The sequence below is a fragment of the Panthera pardus genome, unplaced genomic scaffold, assembly GCF_024362965.1.
Source record: "Panthera pardus isolate Hobbes unplaced genomic scaffold, ASM2436296v1 HiC_scaffold_3, whole genome shotgun sequence".
Taxonomy (NCBI): domain Eukaryota; kingdom Metazoa; phylum Chordata; class Mammalia; order Carnivora; family Felidae; genus Panthera; species Panthera pardus.
In genome coordinates, this window is record NW_026526876.1 from 18583625 (window position 1) to 18595247 (window position 11623).

The 11623-nt window shown below is 46.3% G+C and overlaps 1 protein-coding gene across 6 annotated transcripts in view; it reads right to left on the minus strand.

Annotated features, from left to right (window-relative positions):
• TMEM94 (transmembrane protein 94) overlaps positions 1-5919 on the minus strand; it is a 33613-nt gene extending 27694 nt beyond the window's left edge. For 2 of the 6 annotated variants that reach the window (XM_053893436.1, XM_053893435.1), the window contains exon 1: positions 5771-5919. The gene's annotated coding sequence lies outside the window, so the exon portion shown is untranslated. Of the gene's footprint in view, positions 1-5474; positions 5564-5770 lie in introns of all 6 variants that reach the window. The other 4 variants (XM_053893433.1, XM_019466233.2, XM_053893432.1 and 1 more) reach the window with 3 other exon arrangements.
• Between the last annotated feature and the right edge of the window lie 5704 nt (positions 5920-11623).

Here is an 11623-nt window from a genome sequence, read left to right on the forward strand (position 1 = left end):
GTGCTTGAAGGCCAAAACAAAGTGACCCTGGGGAGTCGCTGAAGGTTTCTGAGCAGGTCCCAGTATTTTAAGAGGGTAGAGAACGGATCAGAGGGGGAAGGGAAAGAAATTACAGGCAGAAGAGGTAGACGGAAATTACAGTAATTTTGGTTTGCCATGACGAGTATCTAGACAAAGGCAGCATAGTAGCCATGGAAACAAAGGGACGGATGCTTCCTGGTGCCAAGTTCAGATCCAGCATCAAAAAGAGCTAAGTGGATGCCCAAGGTTCAGGTGGAGGGCGAGCTGAGGAGTTGGCTGTCCTTCTAATCCCTTCCAATACAATCTTCATTAGCTCTGCTTATACTCTAGCCATACCCAACACCCAGAAAACACAATGCGGGGGACTTGTATTCAGCTGAATAGCTGTGCCCAAAGGGTACTAACTGATGGATTGACGTTCAGCTGGAAGGAGGTTTTTTAATAACAAGCCTCAGGGTTCTCTCCTTGGTGGCATCCTAATCAATATTTTTATCAATGACTTGGGTGAGAAAACAGATGGTGTGCTAATCTCAGATAGCATAAATCTGGAAACAAGATAAAAGTCAAGATCCAAGAAGATCTCAACAGGCTGCACCTAACAGATTCAATTTAACTGTAATAGATTCGATATTATGTCCTACGCTTAGGTTCAAAAACTATTGTATAGGGGCGCGTGGGTGGCTCAGTTGATTAAGCGGCTGGCTACTGATTTCAGCTCAGGTCATGATCTCACAGTTCATGAGTTCGAGCCCTGCATCAGGCTCTGTGCTCACAGCTTGGAGCCTGATTCGGATCCTCTGTCCTCCCTCCCCCACCCCCGCCCCCTCTCTCTCTCAAAAATAACTAAACATCAAAAACTATTGTGTAAAACTACTCTAAGTGGCTTAATTAAGTGCAATTTCAATACAGGTGACACGGCCACCCCAAGCTCATTCACAGTTAGGCTGCATTAACAGACATGTTAATTAATTAACATGCCACATCCCCCAAAAACAGAGAGGTAAGTCTGATTTTTGTACCTATCAGAGCACACCTGGAATATTTTGTTCATTTGTCCATCACGCACACTGACAAAAGTGGGGAGCTTTCTGACAGCAGCAGAAAGGTTGAGGAAATTCTGATATGAGAAATGCTGGAAAGGATTAGCCACTTGGCCAAAGCACACTTGGTAAGAGCCGTCTAGAAGGGCACAATGGCTGCCACATGAATGGAGGGCCAGACTTACTCCAGGGGGGACAGACTGGGACTCAACATGAGCGATATCTTTTACATAATTAGAACTGTATAAAAAAATGGAACAGGCTGCCCTGAAAGGCAACGAGCTCCCCAGCACCGGAAAGATCCAAGCAGAGGCTGGGAAATTATGGAGATAATAAATACATCAGGGAGCAAATAAGAAAGGAATAACCTTTTATAATGTCTTCTAACCCTGAGAGATCAAGAAATCCAGCAGCTTCTACATATGAAAAGATGCTCAGTTTTACTTGTAATAAGAGACATTCACATTAGACTACCGCAAAAGAACAAAGTTTGGAAGGCTTTCACCATCCAACTTCAAGGTTTGTAAAGCCACAGCAATCAAGGCAGTGTGGTATTGGCCTGGCAATAGAGAATCCAGAAATAGATCCAGATATATTTGGTCAATTGATTTTTGAGAAGCCTGCAAAGGCAATTCAGTGGAGAAAAGTCTTTTCAACAGACTATACTGGAAAAATTGAACATTGAGATAAAAAAAAAAGGGACTTGGAAATACAGCTTGCACTATATACAAAAATTAAGTAAAAATGGATCCTACACCTAAATGTAAAAATATAAAATTTCTAAAAGTACATAAAAGAAAATCTTTGTGACTTTGGTTTAGATTTCTTTCCTTTTTTTAAAAAAAAATTTTTTTAATGTTTATTTATTTTTGAGAAAGAGACAGAGACAGAGCACAAGCAGGGGAGGGGCAGAGAGAGAGGGAGACGCAGAATTTGAGGCAGGATCCAGGGTCAAAGCTGTCAGCACAGAGCCCGATGTGGGGCTCAAACTCATGGACCACGAGATCATAACCTGAGCTGAAGTCAGACACCTGAGTGAGCCACCCAGGCGCCCCAAGCATCCAACTCTTGATTTTGCCTCAGGTTCAAGTCCCATATCAGCACAGAGCCTGCTTGGGATTCTCTCTCTCCCTGTCTGCCTCTCCCCCAATCATGCATGTGTGTGCACATGTGCACGTGCACTGTCTCTCAAAAATAAACATTAAAAAAAATAAAAAATAAAATGATCGATTTTATCACAATAAAAAAACCCCCACCAACTTCTGATTCTGATTTTGCTATTGGATCTGGCTTATGTTACTAAGCAATACTCCCCCTTTTGAGTTCCATGTCAACTTCAGGGATATTTATGCTCTTTTAAACACATCTTTGATTTTCTCTCCAGTATATATCTTTTCCAAGTACTTCCCAATAGTTTTCTGTTCACCTCCCTACTAAGGAATATTGCTATTATGAATGTCTTTTTCAAAAGGATCCTGAAATTAATAAAACTGGGTTCAGGGGCACCTGGGTGGCTCAGTCAGTTAAGTGTCGGCCTTCGGCTCAAGTCACGATCTCAAGATTCACGAGTCCAAGCCCTGCATCAGGCTCTCTGGGCTCTCTACTGTCAGTGCACAGCCCACTTTGGATCCTCCTTCTCTGCCCCTCCCCCACTCTCTTGCTCACTCTCTCAAAAATAAATAAACATTTAAAAAGAAAAAACAACTGGGTTCATATAATTACACTGAGATGTCTGGTTTCCCAAAGGCTGCTGTAAGCCCTGGAAGGGTCTCCTTCCCTTGGGCACCCCTGACTCCCCCACCACTTTGGTCTTTGGAGCTAGGGAAACCCAAAGCAATCAGCGTGAAATGTGCCGAGCTTGAGGCAGGCATCAGGCCGGTTTAAATCTGGCCCTTACCCTACTTGCCACACCATGTGACCAATACTGTTTACTACTGTCTCAGCAGCCACAGGCGAAGCTTATTATTATACAAACCCCTGATCACCAAACCACACATTCTGGCTGGCGGGTCAGTTCCGGAAGAAAAACATTCCTGTTACAGCTTTGACCTACCCTTTAGCTCACCTGTGCTACTACAAACAAATCCAGGCTTGGAAACCAGGGTTCAAACAATATTTTTAAAGGAACCTAGCTTTTAGCTAAAGAAAGACAGTCTCAAGGAAACGACACTGACACAGTAACAAGATAAAAAATACTGACACACATTTACCAGTGGAGAAGTGCCAACCGTGACCTGGGACTTTCTCACTTGGAACACCAGGAATGGGTTTAGAGGTTTTGTGTCTTTCCAACTCACTATTGTAAGAGCTCAGACTCAACTCACCAGGTAAGGTTCAGTAAAGCCTTGGGTTTAGGTAGTATTTACATTAGCCCCCTTCCCCCTCCTCATAGACACCGTTTCCCAAGCCCAACATTAGGGAAAGGGCAGTGGGACAGAACCAAAGTACTGTGACCTTCACTTCTCATTAGTTCAGCAGGAGTTAAGCTTTCCAAAAGGCTGATTCTCAACACTTGGAGCTGGCACTCCCTAGCAACTTCTCAAAATAGAATTGTGAAGGGCTTTCTGTTTTCTTCCATCTCACCGCCCAGCCCTGGTTCTCCCGGTCTAATCTTCTGATGTCGGGTCACCACAAACAAGGGGCAGGGTAGGGGTGGGGGTGGGGGGGAGTTCAAGGGCAGTTAACTCTCAATTGTTTGGAGGCTGATTATCAAGGGGATGGTTTGTACTTCACCTCCCCGGTCAAGGAAGCGGCTCCGTGGTATCCACCAGTTTCTCTATTTGAAGTTCTAACAAAAAGAACCAGTGAGCAAGGATGTTAAAGCTAACAGGGCAGCCAATATAAGACTTGCAGATAATTTGTGGATTTTATTTGAACACGCTGCCCCTGTTCCAGGGTTCATAATAGGCTACATTCTGATGTGTTCTGATCTTTAGAGTGATTTTCAAACTTTTTTATCCCATGGACCATTTTTATTTGACTCTTCAGATGATGTGCCTTATCTGTGCCATTGCTTAAAAAAAAAAAAAAAATTAAAACCACCTGTTGGAATACGAAGATCAGCCCTTCTTTTGCCAAGATTACCACAGAGACATACCACAGTAGTATTTCTTCTGCAGTGGTTCCCAACCTCTTTCTGCCTCTACACTGTTCTTCTTATAGGAGACATATCCCTGTCAGTAACACTACAATAACACAACAGTTCCGCCAAAATGGAGGAAGAGGTTACGATGCTTTGCCTCCATCCCTTCCTGCTCTCTCAACTGAGAATCGCTGAAATCATTTGGCCCCATATAGAAAGACCACAGTAAATATTAATGCAAGAAATCCGCCAGTGAACTACCTGTTGGTTACTTACAAATAACAAATGCAAACGTGTATTAACCTAGTAAGCGCTGGTACCTATGCCATATACACCTATCGATAGAGATCCTCCGTATACTCTCTCGTTTAAGGCCCTCCATCACCCTGCAAGAAGCTCAGAGAAGTTAAGGAACTTGATTTCTCACTCTCACCTAGGAAACAACTGGTGTAGTGGATAAAGAACTGAAGCATCTGGACCTCAGAGTTCCAGTCCTGGCTCCAGGTGACCCCGGCCCCGCCCCTTTGCCCCTCCCAAAAGTTACTCTCCACATTTGTAAAATAAAAACATTACAGCTCCTCCTTCCCCACTTCCGTCGTCGAAGGGTGCCCGGGGAATAACTGAAGGATGTCACTGAAGCTGAGTGTGTGAACAAAGCATGAGAAAACTAACATCTCCAAAGCTAAAATTACATGCCTGAAGGGAAACAGATTTCAGTGCAAGGCTGCCTCCTTTTTTTTTTTTTTTTTTTTTTTTTTTCCCTAGAGCCACACAAAAACTCGGAAGAGAGGGTGGGATGTAGCAGCACGTGACCAAAATCAACGAACACGCCAAAGTGCAGCCTGTGGTTCCACACCAATGAAAGGGCAAGGTTTCCCTGGCATCTGGCACCGGGCACCCGGCAGGGGCTCACGCCGTGGCACGCGAGGGACTGTGAGACTGGACTTCTGGGGTGTGCGGCAGGGGAAGGAGGGCACAGCACAGCAGTCGGTTTGCAGGATGGCAAGTACTGTGTTCCTATAGTTGCTTCTAAGGAGTCTTTAAACGTTTCTGGAAAGACGGAAAGAAAAGAAAAGAAAAGAAAAAAAAAAAAAAAAAAAGGCAGGGCATGCTCAAACTGCACCGTCGCCGCTCAGGGTTTAGCCCCATCCGGTTCCATCCACCTGGACACGGGACGCGGTCAGCACGAGGGCCCGGGCGGCAGCAGAGAGCGCGCGCAGCGGGGACAACGGTCTGAACTGGGGCTGGGGGTGTGGGCCCCCAGAGGCCTGTAAATACACTGGGCTTCGGCGCTGGAAGCCCCCCTGCGCCAGGGCCCAGCCACCACAAACCTGGGGCAGGGTTCTTTGTTGGCAGGAGGCTTCGATCTGACGCGGGACCCCCAAGGGGCCAAGCCAGGACCAAGGACAAGTGTGAGCACCTGGGGAAAGGAAATGGCCAGGGGCTGGAGGCAAGAGCCCGTCCCTTGACTCCCCCTTCGAAGAGATCCCCCGAGGCCATTTCCTGGGTGCAGACCCCAGACTCCTCTCTCCTTGGCCAAGAATCCAGAGGACGTCGAAGGCCGAGCCCCACGCCCCCTTGCTTCCCTGCTCCCCTTGCTTCGGGCCACTGGCCTTCTCGTACTTACCGGGGCCCAGGGGGCTGTCTTCCTTGCTCGCGTCCTCTTCCCTCCCAGCCCCCTCCTCACTTCACGTCCCCTCCTCCAGGGGCCGCGGCCATGTCCGTTGCTGGCAACTCTAAGGGGGCTTGCCTCCTTTCTCGGACAACAGGGACGCCGCTAGCAAGCTAAAGTTCTGGACGCCGATTGGTTGAAATCCGAGACGGGTGGAGATTCCTGGCTTCTTATTGGCTGCACTGCGCGCTAGACTGTAGCTAAAATCGTCCCTCTGGGAGCCTGGCGGAATTAAACGCCGAGTGATGCGGGCGGGAGAGTAGGAAACCCCTGTCCATCCTTGGGCATGTTGCTCTGGCGCTTTCAGGTTCAGAGGTCCTGACTAGAGGCGAGGGCACGGCTTCCACCTCAATTACTTTTCCTACGTAATTATCCCAAAAAGATGGACAGAGCCCCGCCCCAGCCGCCTTCTTTCTTTCTTTTTAAAATCAGCCCTTTTGCAGAGCACCCGCGTCTCCTACTTCTTCTAAGTAAGCTCCCTTCTTGTTGCTGTGAACACCTGGCTCAGAGACTAATACTGCAGCCAAACCAAAGCTGGAGAATCTAAGGCGATACATCAGTTTTCCCTTCAGCTTAGCTGTACTCTAAAGGGAAAAACAAGTTAATTTTTTTCCCCCTAGATAATGAGAGAAATCGTCTAGGAGAGCTCTCTTGGGAAAACAAAGCAAGCCTGTGTCAGTATTTACTTCTGTTTTCCCAGAGATGGAAGTCTGGAGACTTAAGTTTTTTTGTGTTTTGTTTTTGAATCTGTTTATAAAATCGGAAGAGGGTCATGACTGGCCCTGGGAAGTAAGAGCCCCTTTTCCCCTGTTAATGAATTATGTAATTAAAACCTCCCTTCTCAAAAAGGTATCCTTTTGGTACCTAATCATGTGTGTTTCAACTGTTTTAGCCCTTGCTTAAGACAGTGATTGAATTATGTTACCGTTCTGCACACAAAAATCTTCTGCAGTTTATCCTTGCCTATAGACAAAGTCTGTATCTCTCTGCTTCACATTCAAAGCCCCTCATAAATCAACTCAGATATAGGTTACCAGGCTAATTCCCCACAGGCCAATTTAATCCTGCAGCTGCATAGATTCAGCATCCATTTTTAGGCTCCCAACGTGGGGCTTGAACGCATAACTCTGAGATGAAGACCTGAGCTGATATCAAGAGTTGGAGGCTTGGGACACCTGGGTGGCTCAGTCAGTAGAGTGTCCGACTCTCGATTTCCACTCAGGTCATGATCCCAGGGTCATGGGATCAAGCCCCAAGTTGGGCTCCATGCTGAGCTTGGAGACTGCTTGAGGTTCTCTCTCTCTCCCTCTGCCCCTCTCCCCCACACCCTCTCTAAAATTAAAAAATAATAATAAGAGTTGGATACTTAACCAACTGAGCCACTCAGGCACCCCAGATTCTCCATCCTTAAAATGCGTCTGAGACCATCCCACCTCTCTGCTCTTTAACCCAAGAGCTTCCCTACCCTTTAAAGATTCCCTTCTACCTTAAATAAAGCCAACCTTCAAATATACACACATCCTGAAAGTTCACCTCCAATGCTCCCTGCCTCAAAGCCTTCCCTGACTTTTTTGGTCATTGAAATTCTGTGTAGTGCTATGCCTCTTTGTGTCTCCATTGACGCCTTTACAAAAATAATGCTTTGTACAGCACTATTTTTGTAAGATCTGAAGCTCCCTGAAGGCAGCCGGCTTACCCTGGCAGTCCCCACAGCCCCTTACTCAGAGCTTGTGCCCAGTAAATGTTTGCTGAATTGGACTAGCCAATTGCCTATACCTTACGTCTTTCCACCTCATCCCAGAAGGTTTACGTGGCTACATTTGGAAAGTTAACAAATGTAACACAGTCATCGTGCCTTGCTCTACCTTGTACCCCTGTCTCCTCTAGCCACACTTGTTTCTCTGCTCCACTGTGTTTTATGAATATCACCCAACAAACTTGAACTGTGCACCTACCAGTTTCAGGGTCTGTGCTATACTCCTTTTACCCCCTGACCATTCCCTCTGTCAGTACCCCCAGCCGTAAAACTTTGCTGAAGAAGTAAATCAAATCACTCAAGCCAAAGCATACCAGTGGACCCAATCTAAGTTCACCCTGGCAAGACTTTTGGCAGCTCTGAGGTCAAGGTGGTCATGTCTTGATGGCTGTCTAGCAATATCAGGCAGCTGTACCAACCCTTCATTGTTCTGGAGCCTCCTCTGTCTCCCTTCCAAAATAACCTAGATGAAGAAACCAAGGCCTTCCAGTTGGCCATTTCTCATCTACTCCAACTACTTCTATTTCCTTCTCAACGTGCCTCCAAAAAAGAGAGACCCCTCTTCCTTTCCCCATCTGTATCCTCAGTCCCTTCCCCTACCCCAGCCTCACATGCTATTTGCCATCCCTAGCCCTTAGCTTATCCTGTTCACTGTGCCTGAAATGCCTCTTACCGCCTTTCTTCCTGGCTAACTCCCTATCATCCTTTATGATGATGGTCCTGCTCTGTTTGTTCCAAATGCCCCTAGATAACCGTATGTATCACTTCACTTACCACAGGAAAATAATATTAATAATGCACTAGTGTTCAGCTATATTTCAACCAAGAAATTACAATTCATAAGAACAGTAACAGTAATAATAATGCGTAAGTATTTCCAGTCTCTTTTCTCTCCTCTTGCTTGCTAAGGAGGATTCTGTCTGTGCTTGTTGGGTTCCCAGATCATTGCCCAGCAGTAGATTAATAGGGGAAGGGTAGGACTGAGAAGGGCCAAGTCTTGAATGACTTGGTTTAGTTTGGATAGGAAGAGGAGTTACCAGCTGATGAGAGCAGACGGTTTTAAAAGAGGGGAGGAGCAAGCGAAGAGAAGAGCCAAGGTGGTGTGGATTCTAGAAGAGGTGGAAGAAGTTTGGAGCGACGGAAGAGAGAAGCTTTAGGGCAGAGTGAGAAATACCTTAGATGGGGCGCCTGGGTGCTCAGTCGATTAAGCATCCGACTTTGGCCTAGGTCATGATTTCATGGTTCTCTCGAGTTCGAGCCCTACATTGGGCTCTGGGACTACAGCTCAGAGCCTGGAGCCTGCTTTGGATTCTGTGTTTGCCCCTCCGCTGCTCATGCTCTGCTTCTCTCTCTCTCTCTCTCTCTCTCTCTCTCTCTGTCTCTCTCAAACACTAAAAAAAAAATTTTTTTTTAAAGAAATACCTTAGGTGAATAGGTAAAATGCCTTCCCCTATTATTCGATACTATGCAATGATCTGGGAACCTAATAGGTAAAGACAGAGTCCTCCTTAACAGACAGGAGGAGGGAAAGAGAAATGAACAATAGGAGTTTAAGAAGGTTTCTTGTGAACCATGTATGGAATTCCCCCTTTGGCATTTTTCTCAAGAGAATACAATAATATTTGAAGTTGCTTTGTGATTACTTCTGGGTGCCAGCTAACATTTCTTTGTATATAATTCTGTGTAAAGAATGGATATGCCCATTGCTAGGTTTCGTATAGTTAATAGCATTATCTATGTGACATTTCTCTTCCTGTGATCCCCTCGATTCCAAGCACTGTGTCTTACTCATCTGTGTGTCAGTATTGATTAACAAAGTGCCTGGCTTTGTTTAACCATAGACATCTGATGCTTGTGGAATAAATGAGCTGGTGCCCAATTATCCTGTCTCTCTTGCGTTTTTAGTTGCTTCCTTTCAGTTCTTTCCCCCCAGCTGTATAAACACTCATAGTTCTCTCCTTAAAACAAAAGGGGAGAGGCAGTAGAGGGAAAAGAGAAGGAGAAAGGATGAAAGCCTTCCATACTCCATGGTCTGTCCTATGTGACACTCTGCCATATGGATGGATCTGCCAGCAGGAAGTTCCCTCTCCTTTATTTATTTATTTATTTATTTATTTAATGTTTTATTTTATTTTTGAGAGACACAACACAAGTGGGGAAGGGGCAGAGAAAGAGGGAGATACAGAGTCTGAGGCAGGCTCCAGGCTCCGAGCTGTCAGCACAGAGCCCAACGTGGGGCTCAAATCCACAAACTGTGAGATCATGACCTGAGCTGAAGTCGGATGCTTAACCATGGAGCCACCCAGGCTCCCCCCTCCTTTTCTTTTTAATGTTTATTTATTTATTTTGAGAAGGTGGGGGGTAGAAAGAGAGAGGGAGAGAAAGAATCCCAAGCAGTCTCCGCACCGTCAGCACAGAGCCCGACATAGAGCTCAGTCTCCCCAATCGGGAGATCATGACCTGAGCCAAAATCAATAGTTGGTCGCTTAACTGACTGAGCCACCCAGGCGCCCCAGCTCCTTCTCCTTCTGCGATGCAATGTCTCTGTTATACTAGCCGGTAGTAACACCTAGTGACTTCACCTTAGGTAGTATAGCCAACAGAAAATCACTGCTTCATTCATTTTGCGACCCTGTGGAATATTTAAGAGATGGAGCTGAACATTTCAGTGTAATTTGAATTTAAGAAACGTGTTTCAAATCAGCCCAAAATAAACCTCAGCTTGAAACTGACCAACGACATCATACTATGTTGACCTACCTGCCAATTGGTCAGCACATGTTTGCTGAGTTCCTTGTACGTGCCAGGACCGGAACTGGACGCTGGGCATACGGTGGTGAAGAAAACTGACAGGATCCCACCCTCAAGTCACTAATATTCTAGTGGAGGAGACAAGGTGTTAAAGAAATAATTACTTCATCACAAGTGTGCAAAGTGCTGCAAACAAGCATCTCTCATGGCATCTTAACATCTCGGTTGGCTGGGGCAGGCTTTCCTGAAGAAGTAACGTTGAAGCTGAAATCTGAAGGATGACAAGTTAGCCAGACAAAGGGAATGAAAACAAGCATCTCAGAGGGAGAGGTGGAAGGCGTAAAGGCCCTGAGGAAGGAAGTATGAGACCAAGGAACTGAAGGGGATTCCTGCATGACTGGATCAGGGAAGGGGGAGAGTGAAATGGTGGAGACAAAGCCAGAGGTGTCGGGGGGCAGCTCATCTGGGGTCTTATGCAACACGCTGCCGGTTTTGAACTTTATTCTAAGGGCTCTGGAAAACTCATGGACGGTTTCTTGGTAGGGGGGTTAGTAAGTAATCTCCAGTCAGTGTGGGACTCGAACTCACGAGCCCGGGATCAAGAATTCCCTCTTCTACTGACTGAGCCAAGCAGGCACCCCTCTTGGAGGGTTTTCAACAAGAGAGTTGAACAACAAGAGAGTACCACGGTCCAATTGGCATTTACCAAAATACTCATTTTGGGGGCGCCTGGGTGGCTCAGTCGGTTAAGCATCTGACTTCAGCTCAGGTCACGATCTCACAGTTCACACATTCGAGCCCTGCGTCAGGCTCTGCGCTGACAGCTCAGAGCCTGGAACCTGCTTCTGCTTCTGTGTCTCCCTCTGTGTCTCTCTCTGCCCCTCCCCCGCTTGTGCTCTCTCTACCTCTCAAAACTATATAAACAAACGTATTTTTAAAAATTAAAAAAATAAAAATACTCATTTCGGCTGCTGAGTGGGGAACGGATTGCAGAGAAGCAACAGCAGCTTGGAGAAACCTAGAGAGAAGGCTTGGCAGTAATCTGTTCAACGTAGCCCCTGTTAAGGGGGTAGCAGCCGGCGTGGCAAGAGGTAGATGTGTTCAAGAGATATTTAGCAGGTAGGCTAGGCAAAAGGTAGTGATCGATGGGACGTAAGGTCCGAGGAGAAAAAGGGACGAATGATACCTAGGTTTCTACATGCTGGACCTCACATGGCATCAGTTCTAATGGCAAGGTACTTCTGCTCAGCCCCAGATGCCTCGAAACAGCCAGTTGAGAGCAAAGCACAGAACAAAGAAGC